The sequence below is a fragment of the Cyprinodon variegatus genome, unplaced genomic scaffold, assembly GCF_000732505.1.
Source record: "Cyprinodon variegatus isolate N-32 unplaced genomic scaffold, C_variegatus-1.0 Scaffold500, whole genome shotgun sequence".
In the NCBI taxonomy this organism is placed as follows: Eukaryota; Metazoa; Chordata; class Actinopteri; order Cyprinodontiformes; family Cyprinodontidae; genus Cyprinodon; species Cyprinodon variegatus.
The window spans coordinates 598,893-609,978 of record NW_015150953.1 but is presented as its reverse complement, the minus strand read 5'-3'; positions in this window follow the sequence as shown (position 1 = coordinate 609,978).

Here is an 11,086-nt window from a genome sequence, read left to right as displayed (position 1 = left end):
TGCACAGTAACATAGGCATATTGACTATCCATGTAAATGGTGGCTTTTTTGTTTTTCATTGCTTTACAGGCCTCAGTCAAAGCCACAAGTTCAGCTGCTTGTGAAGAGTAGGAAGAAGGCAGAACAGCAGCTATCAGAACGGATGTTGCTGTAACCACATCATAACCAGTTCTAGTTTTGCCTCTAATGTCTTTGCTAGATCAGCCATCAACAAAAACCACTTCTCCTTCTAAGAGTGGGGTGTCTTTTAAATCAGTTCTGCTTTTAGCAGTTGTTTCTGCAAGGGCCTGACAGTCATGTGGATCACCGTCCTCCATGGTTGGCAGCAGTGTGGCTGGATTAAGTGTTGTGCAACGAACCACGGTTACATGTGGTTGAGATAGGAGCACAGACATGCATGACAAGTGTCTACCTGGAGATAAGAACTGCATTTTGGTTTGCAGGAGGATAGCTGATACAGCATGTCGAACTTTTAAAGTAAGTGAATGAAAAAGAACAATGTCTGCGCTGAACACTACAGCCATGGATGCTGCAATGACTGCACGAACACAGTGAGGTTGAGCACACGCCACTGGATCCTGTGGTGGTTGCGGTCCAGAATAATGCTTTTTTAGTCAGATTTGTAGACGGACTATGCCAAGTATTCCGGGACGTAACCACCCAATCTTTTGCTATTTCCCCCCTGGTACCCATGCGTCCTAAATCCTGCCACATATCAGCATTGGCTTTTATTAGAGATATGTGTGGTACCACACCATAAACTCGAAAAGTGTCTCAGTGTCCTGCACGGCCTTTAAATGACCTTGAGCTGATCGGACTATGACAGTCTCAGGTCCTTGGCCAGCACCTGGAATTTGTTGTTTAACAGTTGTTCTGCATGCACCACTGTCACACAGGAAAACTGTTGAGGTGCCATTCACATGTATAGTTACTTCGGGTCGTTGTTTTTCTTGGTAAAGTATGTCTTCTACACAGCTGCAGCGCCTAGACACAGGTTTCACAAAACAGTCTACTGATTAGGTAGCAGCAAAGAGGAGATAACAAGAGTGTGATTGGAACATTCTGTTCCAATCTTCGTGTGCATACAGCCTCTGCACGCACACAGGATTCGGTGAGGCTGAGCTTCTCACGCTGTGGGGCTCAGCAGAGTATGAGGAAGTAACAATAGTAAGCAGCTAAATGTGATAATATATATACAATATTTTCCAACAGTAGGTTACAACTAGTGTTGCGCCGATGCCATTTTTTGGCCCCGATACCGATACCCGATACCTGGCTGTGCAGTATCGGCCGATACCGATACCATAACAATGTAAAATAATTGCCATCATGGCTTTGTCAAGCTGCTGCCTACCTTTGTGAAGCAGGAAAAAACCCAATACAAAGTGAATCCAGTAGATTTTTTTATTGCCCACCTGGAATGGGTGACAATAGTTGAATAAACCTATGGCTCTCAAAATGGTATCGGTGCCCTATTTGTTGGTACTCGCCGATACCGTTACCACCATTTTAGGGCAGTATCGGGGCCCCGTCCGATACTGGTATCGGTGCAACACTAGTTACAACCCGATAACTGACATAAGCCCAAAGATTTGGTCAATAAAGTTAATTAACGATGAAATTGTGTGGGGAAAGTGGCGGCCTGGCGTAGTTGTGGTCTAGTTTTTAAAGTATTGCGCTTGGAAGGTCATGAGTTCAAGCCCCACTCCCACGGACTAACACTCTGGGTCCCTGAGCAAAGACCCTTAATCCCACACTGCTCCCCGAGCGCCGCACAAGGGCAGCCCACTGCTCCCCAAGGGGATGGGTTAAATGCAGGGTTAATTTCGTTGCTGTGTACTTGTGACAATGTATTGTCAATGAAACGCTGGAAACAAGAAAATAAATAAATAAAAAATAATCGTGTTTTCCCACAGGACCAAGTTGGTTCAGATAACTTGTTTTTCTATACGATCAGTCTGATACCTTTGAACTGAAAACAAAGCAGACAGTAGAAATCTTTAGGAGAAAGAAATCTGTTTTTCTCACCACTCTAAAAGAGATCATGAACCGGTAAGGTATAAAAACATCCGTCTTCTTTTCTTCTCCAATATGACAATTTCCCAAACAACAATAACAGAAATAAAATGACTTTGTGGGTTTAAATTCTCAGGTGAAACAAATGTCCTAACAAAGATAGATCAGTGAATACAGAGGCACAATGAGCACCGTGATGTATTGGTTAATACTTCCCTTCCCTTCTGGCCTTTTTCTCTTCTGGCCTTTTTCTAACAAATGTTCAAAATCTTTTTCTTTTTTTTTTTTACTTCAGATTTGACATTTCCTCTGGGGATTTTTTATTTTTCTTCACATGATGAAAAGTGGAAAGACCACTGGAGCCAAAATATCCTATTACCGGTACGTTTTATACATTTTAGATAAAAGCTTAAAACAAGATTTGAAGAAGTGAATTCTGCGTTTCTGTAAAACAACAAAAAATCTACTTGTTTTCTTGTTTTTAAACAGAATTTTTAACATTGTATGGAAGAGCATTAAGAAATGTCATTACACCAGGATTAGACTGTGTATCACCCTTAAATTTTAATGAATTTAAATGTAAAGCCTAATGATGAGAGGTCTAAGGCTACCTGATAGGAAGGATCTAATCCCCCTTTATGCAGATGATGCTCTTAATTTATTAACTACTTAGAGTCTATTTGCTTCGAGGACTTTGGGTGTTTTTTTGTCTTTGGTTGGTCAAACATTCAGATCCAGTGTTTTTTAGAGATCTCTAAAAGGTTATCCATTCTTTTATCACCTCTTGTGCGGACTATTATAACTCTTTATTAGTCGAGCTTGATCAATCATCCCTGCATTGTTTTCATATAGTGCTGTTAGTTAGAGGATGTTTCCTGATGTTTCTCTCTCTTATAGTTTACTTTCTTTTAATCTTGGATTTTGTTTTATTTATTTTTTCTAAAAAAAAAATCACCTTCCTCTATTTTGGTCCAGCTCTTCACCATTTCCTGAATTAATTCCCTTCAAAACTACAGTTTGTACATTTCCAAACTGTGTAGGACAGGAGGCCAAGCTTCTCATAGTAGCTTTGCCTCTTCTGTTTCTGTTTGGCTATACAGTAACTCAGTCGTGGAGAGAAATATCAGCTGTGCTGCTGCCATCAACACCTTTGTTAATAGATGTTGGAGATCGGCATTTTTTCAGTGTAGTCCTGTTTCTCTGACTGTGACTGGCTGGATGTGCTCTCTTCATCCTCTGACATGAGAGCTGGCTCAGAGCTCGTCTGCCTGGCTGTGTGTTTCCTTTTACAGTTCTTCTTTGTATCTCTGCTTCTGTCTCCTTGGACTAGAGACTGACACGGGAGTGGATTTTCACTCCTGTCCCGTCCCACTCCCGAAGAAAAAAATTGTGTCCCGGGCCAGAGTAGAAATCTAAATCCTGTCCCGTCCCACTCCTGGTGAAATTACTCCCACTCCCATCCCGCCATTCAGAATGACTCCCGCTCCCACACCCCTCCCATTCTTGTTTTTTTTTTTTAGCGCGGGTGAAAAACTCAGAGCGGAAGCACTGTTGGTTTTTGGATCGTGTAGTTTTTTTTAAATCGCATTATAGTGTAGGCTTCAAGGAAAAAAACTACAAAATGGCGGCGCCAGTACTTTTATCTTTCTATTTTATTTTATTTTTTGGCATCATTCCTAGTTTTTTTTTTTTAGTTATTATTGGTTTGCTCCCTTCTCCCGTCTGCTTCCGTTAATGTTTAATCCTGTACCGTCCCAATCATGTGATCGTTACTAATACTGACTCCCATCCCACGGGAATTCCGAAAAAAGGTCAGTCTCAACCTTGAACCCCAGTCGGCCTCAGCAGATGGCCGCTCACACTGAGCCTGGTTCTGCTGGAGGTTTCTTCCTGTTAAAAGGTAGTTTTCCTCTCCACTGTCGCTACAAGCATGCTTAGTGTGAGGGATTGCCTTCTAGTCAATGAGTTGATGCAATCAGTTGGTTTTCCTTAGATAGAAAACTGAATCAATCTGACCTGGATGATCTGGTGAACTGTAAAGTGCCTTGAGGTGACGTGTTGTGAATTTGGCGCTATAGAAATAAACTGAATTGAATTGTAGGAAACGGACAGGTTGAAGGATGGATGCACTTTAAAACCTTGTGGTCTGTTAAATGAGTGTGATGCNTTTTTTTTTTTTGAGCGCGGGTGAAAAACTCAGAGCGGAAGCACTGTTGGTTTTTGGATCGTGTAGTTTTTTTTTGAATCGCATTATAGTGTAGGCTTCAAGGAAAAAAACTACAAAATGGCGGCGCCAGTACTTTTATCTTTCTATTTTATTTTATTTTTTGGCATCGTTCCTAGTTTTTTTTTTTTAGTTATTATTGGTTTGCTCCCTTCTCCCGTCTGCTCCCGTTAATGTTTAATCCTGTACCGTCCCAATCATGTGATCGTTACTAATACTGACTCCCATCCCACGAGAATCCCGAAAAAAGGTCAGTCTCTACCTTGGACCTCACACTGAGCCTGGTTCTGCTGGAGGTTACTTCCTGTTAAAAGGGAGTTTTTCCTCTCCACTGTCGCTACAAGCATGCTTAGTCTGAGGGTTTGCCTTCTAGTCAATGAGTTGATGCAATCAGTTGGTTTTCCTTAGATAGAAAACTGAATCAATTTGACCTGGATGATCTGGTGAACTGTAAAGTGCCTTGAGGTGACGTGTTGTGAATTGGTGCTATAGAAATAAACTGAATTGAATTGTAGGAAACGGACAGGTTGAAGGATGGATGCACTTTAAAACCTTGTGGTCTGTTAAATGAGTGTGATGCAGAAAGTAATCAGGAACCTAATACAAATCATTCTGTCTCCTTAAATCATTGTTTCATGTTCCTTTAAATTCAAGTAGAAGCCGTCCCAGGAAGATCTGGCAGATGTGGATCTACACTGCCATGGAGTTAATGAACCGGGCTTGTTCTGTCTGCAAGGTGAAAAATTAATTGATCAGGAACATCCTGGAGCGACTCATACATCCATTCAGGCACCTCACCTGCACCAGGGAGTAAACCAGGAAGCAGAGAGGAATCTTCCAGGAATCCCATGGTTGGGAAAAAGTCGCTGTATCAGATTCTGCTCCTTATGCAAAGGTCTGGCCTCTGATACGGATTTTCTCAGGCTCAATCAGGGCAACAGCTTGAGGTAAAACGAGATCGATACTTTTCATTTTTAACGCAGAGGAGGTATCGACCATCTGAAAGACGGGGGCCTCTTCAGCTGGCTTCCTACGCCGTGACGAGAGGCATATTATTTTAATCATCATCATCTTTCATCTGCTCCCCTCCTCTCATCTGTCAGCCACACACAGGAAGACGGTTGAGGAGAGGGTGGCCGTATATAACACCTGACAGGGCACTGAAAGTAAAAACCAGATTGGCTGATTCATGTCTGAACCAGCAGCCGCTTATTTTTAGCATCATGTTGAGCTTTAAAGCAGCAGATGAAAGGTTGACATGCCATCGCCTGGATGTGGAAGGATGTTGGCGATCATTGAGGCTGTACAGTTCAGTCCAGACATGGAAAGAAACTCTATTATTATATATCAGTTTTAACAAAATACAGGAGTTTATGAATACAGAACACCAAACAAAGAGAGGCTCTTTTAAATTTTTTAAAAGTAGCAAAAGTTTCATACAGTTTTTCTGCAAGATGATTAATCACATTACTTTATATTTTTCAATTTATATGCCAGGAACTTGTTTTGTTTTTTCTTTTTACTGTGTTCTGCTGGCATATTATTTGATGTTTTTGTGTTTAATGCGTTCTTTTCTCTAAACAGTGGTAGGACACTACGTACGTGCGCAGGGGGTAAACAAGAAAGTAGCCTACTGTGGCTAAGCCTGTTAGCACCACTCAGTGAAGTGTAGAAATGATGAACAAAAGTCCCAGATCCAGTGTGAGGAAGTTCAGGCATGGCTGCTAAGTTAATGTTAAATTGACTAGAACTTATAGACTTGTCGGTCTTCCACCATGCTGAACTGTCACTTTACCTTGAGCCATTACAGGACAAGCTCAGTTTAGTATTCCCATCTTTTCTAATGCCAGCAGATGGCAAGATCTCTCTTTTTGTCGATTCAGGCCGACCTGTGCTTAAATTCAACTTAGGCTCAAAATGGCCCATCTAAACACTATCAGAATGGATGCTTGGTCTATATGACCATAAGCCGGGATTACACTGTATGATTATTTTTGCCCTTTCCGGGCCAATTCTCCAGTAATGCGAGACTTTTTCTATCGGGCCGACTTTCACCTTTGCACCTCCCGATCAGGAATTGTAAGGTCGGAAGAAAATCAAACATGTTTGAAATTCAGTCGGTCATCATAAGGTGGTCGTGGGCAAATCGCTCAGTGCACAAAAAAGGACTCTTCTTCTTCTTCCTCTCAGACGAAAACACAGAAGCATGGCGGAGCTGCGAGGGAAATGGAGTTCTTTCTGTAAAATTGACAGACCATAGTAGCCACGTTTGCTCAGCCATGTCTTTGTCCAAATACGTCGCCACCTTTTCTTTTTTGGGCTTTCAGCACAAAATTGTACAAATTGCCAATGCAGCGCGTTTCCCTCTAGTGAGCTTCGTATTCCTTTTCTACTCCTTTTGCTTCTAGATAGACGAGTCCGAGTAGCGCCATCTCACTGCGGAGCTGAGTCCGACGTGGTGTTTAGACGTACAGTGTGAACAGGTAGATCGCATCAGAGCGTTGGGTCCCATGGTGTGAGAACAAACATCATTGGCTGTGAACTCCCACTGTACGACAAAACCCTGCGGTCTCGTCGTACAGTGTGAGCTGCATCTGCGTGCAACGATTGAAAAAATCGTACAGTGTACGCCCAGTTAAGTCACTTTTTTTTGGTTGTCTGATGCAGGATTTAATATAGAGGGGTGAATGTGGCCTTGACTTCACCAGGAACTTTGTGACTTCTTTATCTGCTGGTCCAAAGTGGTGTTCTTTCAGAAACCAAAACACAGTTTAGTTATACAACATTTCAATGTTGCTTTCAGGGGAGCTAAACCTATAAGTTACAGGTTTAGCGCCCCTAGAGGCTAAAAGTTAGATAATGTTATTTCTAATAGGTGTTCTGAGTTATTTTCACATAAATGTATGAGGCAGACCCGACCCAAGGATGGCCGGCAGTTGTCATGCTAAAAAGAAGTAAACTCTTACACAGTACAGGAGGTTCTACAATGAAAGCACTCCTTTTAAGAAAGACGATCCTTCATCCTTCTAGACTGCAGAAACAAACCCATGTTGGTCAACAAGTTCCTAAAACACCATTCTGACATCAGCAGCACAATCCGCTGGGATATAAATCTGTAAACATACAGAGAAATCAGGAGATGTAATGGTCAAATTATCATAAGAAACCACTTTTTGGTTTTCATGACCGCATCTACATATTGAAAATGCAATGCTGCAGCATTTTGTTATCATTATGCACCCTGATGAGGTTCACAGCAGCTGGTTTGTCAGCGAGCAGAGACCAAACTGCTTATTGTAATTTTATTCATTGACCAAAATGGCAAATTGAGAAGAAGTTGTAAAGTTGTTAGAAAGTGCAATCAAAACTTGGTGGTTCTTGTTAAAGGCTGCAGAGAACAAAGAGGAACTGAGTGAAAAGTTAACAAGATCAAAAATCCTTTAGGGATTCTGTATTTATCATTACTGTGGGTTGGTTCTGAATGCAGAGCTGGATGGTTGATATAGATCATTCATCCGTCCAGCCAGCCGTCCGTCCGTCCATCCAACCGTCCATCCATCCATCCATCCATCCATCCATCCATCCATCCATCCATCCATCCATCCATCCATCCATCCNTGGAAGACGCGCCAGCAGCACTTTATAGGTCTGCTGTATGGGACCACTTTGCATTTAGAGTGACCTACGATGATGGCGGAAAGAAAGTTGTGGATAAAAACACTGTGCAAGCATTGTGCAACACGTTTTGTTTATGCTAACAGCAACATGACCAACATGTCATGCTAACCCCGAAATCCCACATACTCCATAATTACAATTCATTAATTTTTTTGGATTTTTTTCATTCATTTCATAAAAAAAAAAAAAAATTCATACATTTTTATAATTTTTATTAATTTTTTTATTTTTTGGTGTAACAATAAAACTATACCGAACCGAAAACCGTGACCACGAAACAGTGAACCGAACCGAACCGTGGATTTTGTGAACCGTTCCACCCCTACTCGGTACATGTTCAGCAAAGCTTGCGTTACAACACTTATTTATAAGAAATAAAAAAAAGTAAAACTGCGAGACCGCGAGACATTAATGAAGGAGGATTAGAGCGGGTTTTACAGGAGTGGCACGCCGCGCGAGACATGATTTCTGCGTAGTGCTCGGGCTTCCCAGTAGAAAAGCTAACGTAGATGGCAGAAGACGACTGCACATTAGTGAGATGGATGGACGTATGCACATTACTTCGAGTTTGTCAGAGAAAAGGACAAGAAGAACGTAATAGTCAAATGCAACCTTTGTGTAAAACCGAAAGAACTGTCGGTCCTCCAAGTGCACTTTATAGTTCCTGAAAAAGGATAAGATTTGTTCATCATGTGCACTTTGTTCATGACAGTTTTGTGTTATAAACCTCTTGAATTAAAAAATAAAAAATAAAGAACAAATCTTGTCATTACATTACCGAGTTTACATACAGTTCTGTTGTGTCTAATATTAATATACCCAAGCTATTCATGGATATATATAATTTTAACAGACTTAGATAATTTGTGATTTTATCTGTCATCCTTTCTTGTCTTGAGACTTCACTTTGCCAATTATATGTTATATTGTTAGTAGCCTGGATAGCCCACAGTCATTTTGGAACATCATATTGCCTTCTACGGGATGTAAATTAACAATGTTACTTACATGTAATTTATTTTTACATTTTGTCATTTTAGAAATGGAAAGGTCTACCTTGTAGTTATTTTGGTGAAAGTAACTCAAAAGTAATACAGGAGTGACGTAACCCATTACAATTCTGAGACAGTAATATTGTAATGTAAATAATTACTTCTAAATAACAGTAACAAGTAATCTACAATGTATTACAGTTTGGAAGTAACTTGCACATCACTGATGAAGTGTAGAAATGATGAACAAAAGTCCCAGATCCAGTGTGAGGAAGTTCAGGCATGGCTGCTAAGTTAATGTTAAATTGACTAGAACTTATAGACTTGTCGGTCTTCCACCATGCTGAACTGTCACTTTACCTTGAGCCATTACAGGACAAGCTCAGTTTAGTATTCCCATCTTTTCTAATGCCAGCAGATGGCAAGATCTCTCTTTTTGTCGATTCAGGCCGACCTGTGCTTAAATTCAACTTAGGCTCAAAATGGCCCATCTAAACACTATCAGAATGGATGCTTGGTCTATATGACCATAAGCCGGGATTACACTGTATGATTATTTTTGCCCTTTCCGGGCCAATTCTCCAGTAATGCGAGACTTTTTCTATCGGGCCGACTTTCACCTTTGCACCTCCCGATCAGGAATTGTAAGGTCGGAAGAAAATCAAACATGTTTGAAATTCAGTCGGTCATCATAAGGTGGTCGTGGGCAAATCGCTCAGTGCACAAAAAAGGACTCTTCTTCTTCTTCCTCTCAGACGAAAACACAGAAGCATGGCGGAGCTGCGAGGGAAATGGAGTTCTTTCTGTAAAATTGACAGACCATAGTAGCCACGTTTGCTCAGCCATGTCTTTGTCCAAATACGTCGCCACCTTTTCTTTTTTGGGCTTTCAGCACAAAATTGTACAAATTGCCAATGCAGCGCGTTTCCCTCTAGTGAGCTTCGTATTCCTTTTCTACTCCTTTTGCTTCTAGATAGACGAGTCCGAGTAGCGCCATCTCACTGCGGAGCTGAGTCCGACGTGGTGTTTAGACGTACAGTGTGAACAGGTAGATCGCATCAGAGCGTTGGGTCCCATGGTGTGAGAACAAACATCATTGGCTGTGAACTCCCACTGTACGACAAAACCCTGCGGTCTCGTCGTACAGTGTGAGCTGCATCTGCGTGCAACGATTGAAAAAATCGTACAGTGTACGCCCAGTTAAGTCACTTTTTTTTGGTTGTCTGATGCAGGATTTAATATAGAGGGGTGAATGTGGCCTTGACTTCACCAGGAACTTTGTGACTTCTTTATCTGCTGGTCCAAAGTGGTGTTCTTTCAGAAACCAAAACACAGTTTAGTTATACAACATTTCAATGTTGCTTTCAGGGGAGCTAAACCTATAAGTTACAGGTTTAGCGCCCCTAGAGGCTAAAAGTTAGATAATGTTATTTCTAATAGGTGTTCTGAGTTATTTTCACATAAATGTATGAGGCAGACCCGACCCAAGGATGGCCGGCAGTTGTCATGCTAAAAAGAAGTAAACTCTTACACAGTACAGGAGGTTCTACAATGAAAGCACTCCTTTTAAGAAAGACGATCCTTCATCCTTCTAGACTGCAGAAACAAACCCATGTTGGTCAACAAGTTCCTAAAACACCATTCTGACATCAGCAGCACAATCCGCTGGGATATAAATCTGTAAACATACAGAGAAATCAGGAGATGTAATGGTCAAATTATCATAAGAAACCACTTTTTGGTTTTCATGACCGCATCTACATATTGAAAATGCAATGCTGCAGCATTTTGTTATCATTATGCACCCTGATGAGGTTCACAGCAGCTGGTTTGTCAGCGAGCAGAGACCAAACTGCTTATTGTAATTTTATTCATTGACCAAAATGGCAAATTGAGAAGAAGTTGTAAAGTTGTTAGAAAGTGCAATCAAAACTTGGTGGTTCTTGTTAAAGGCTGCAGAGAACAAAGAGGAACTGAGTGAAAAGTTAACAAGATCAAAAATCCTTTAGGGATTCTGTATTTATCATTACTGTGGGTTGGTTCTGAATGCAGAGCTGGATGGTTGATATAGATCATTCATCCATTCATCCATCCATCCATCCATCTAACTGTCCATCCATCCATCCATCCGTCCATCCATCTAACTGTCCATCCATCCATCCAACCGTCCATCCAT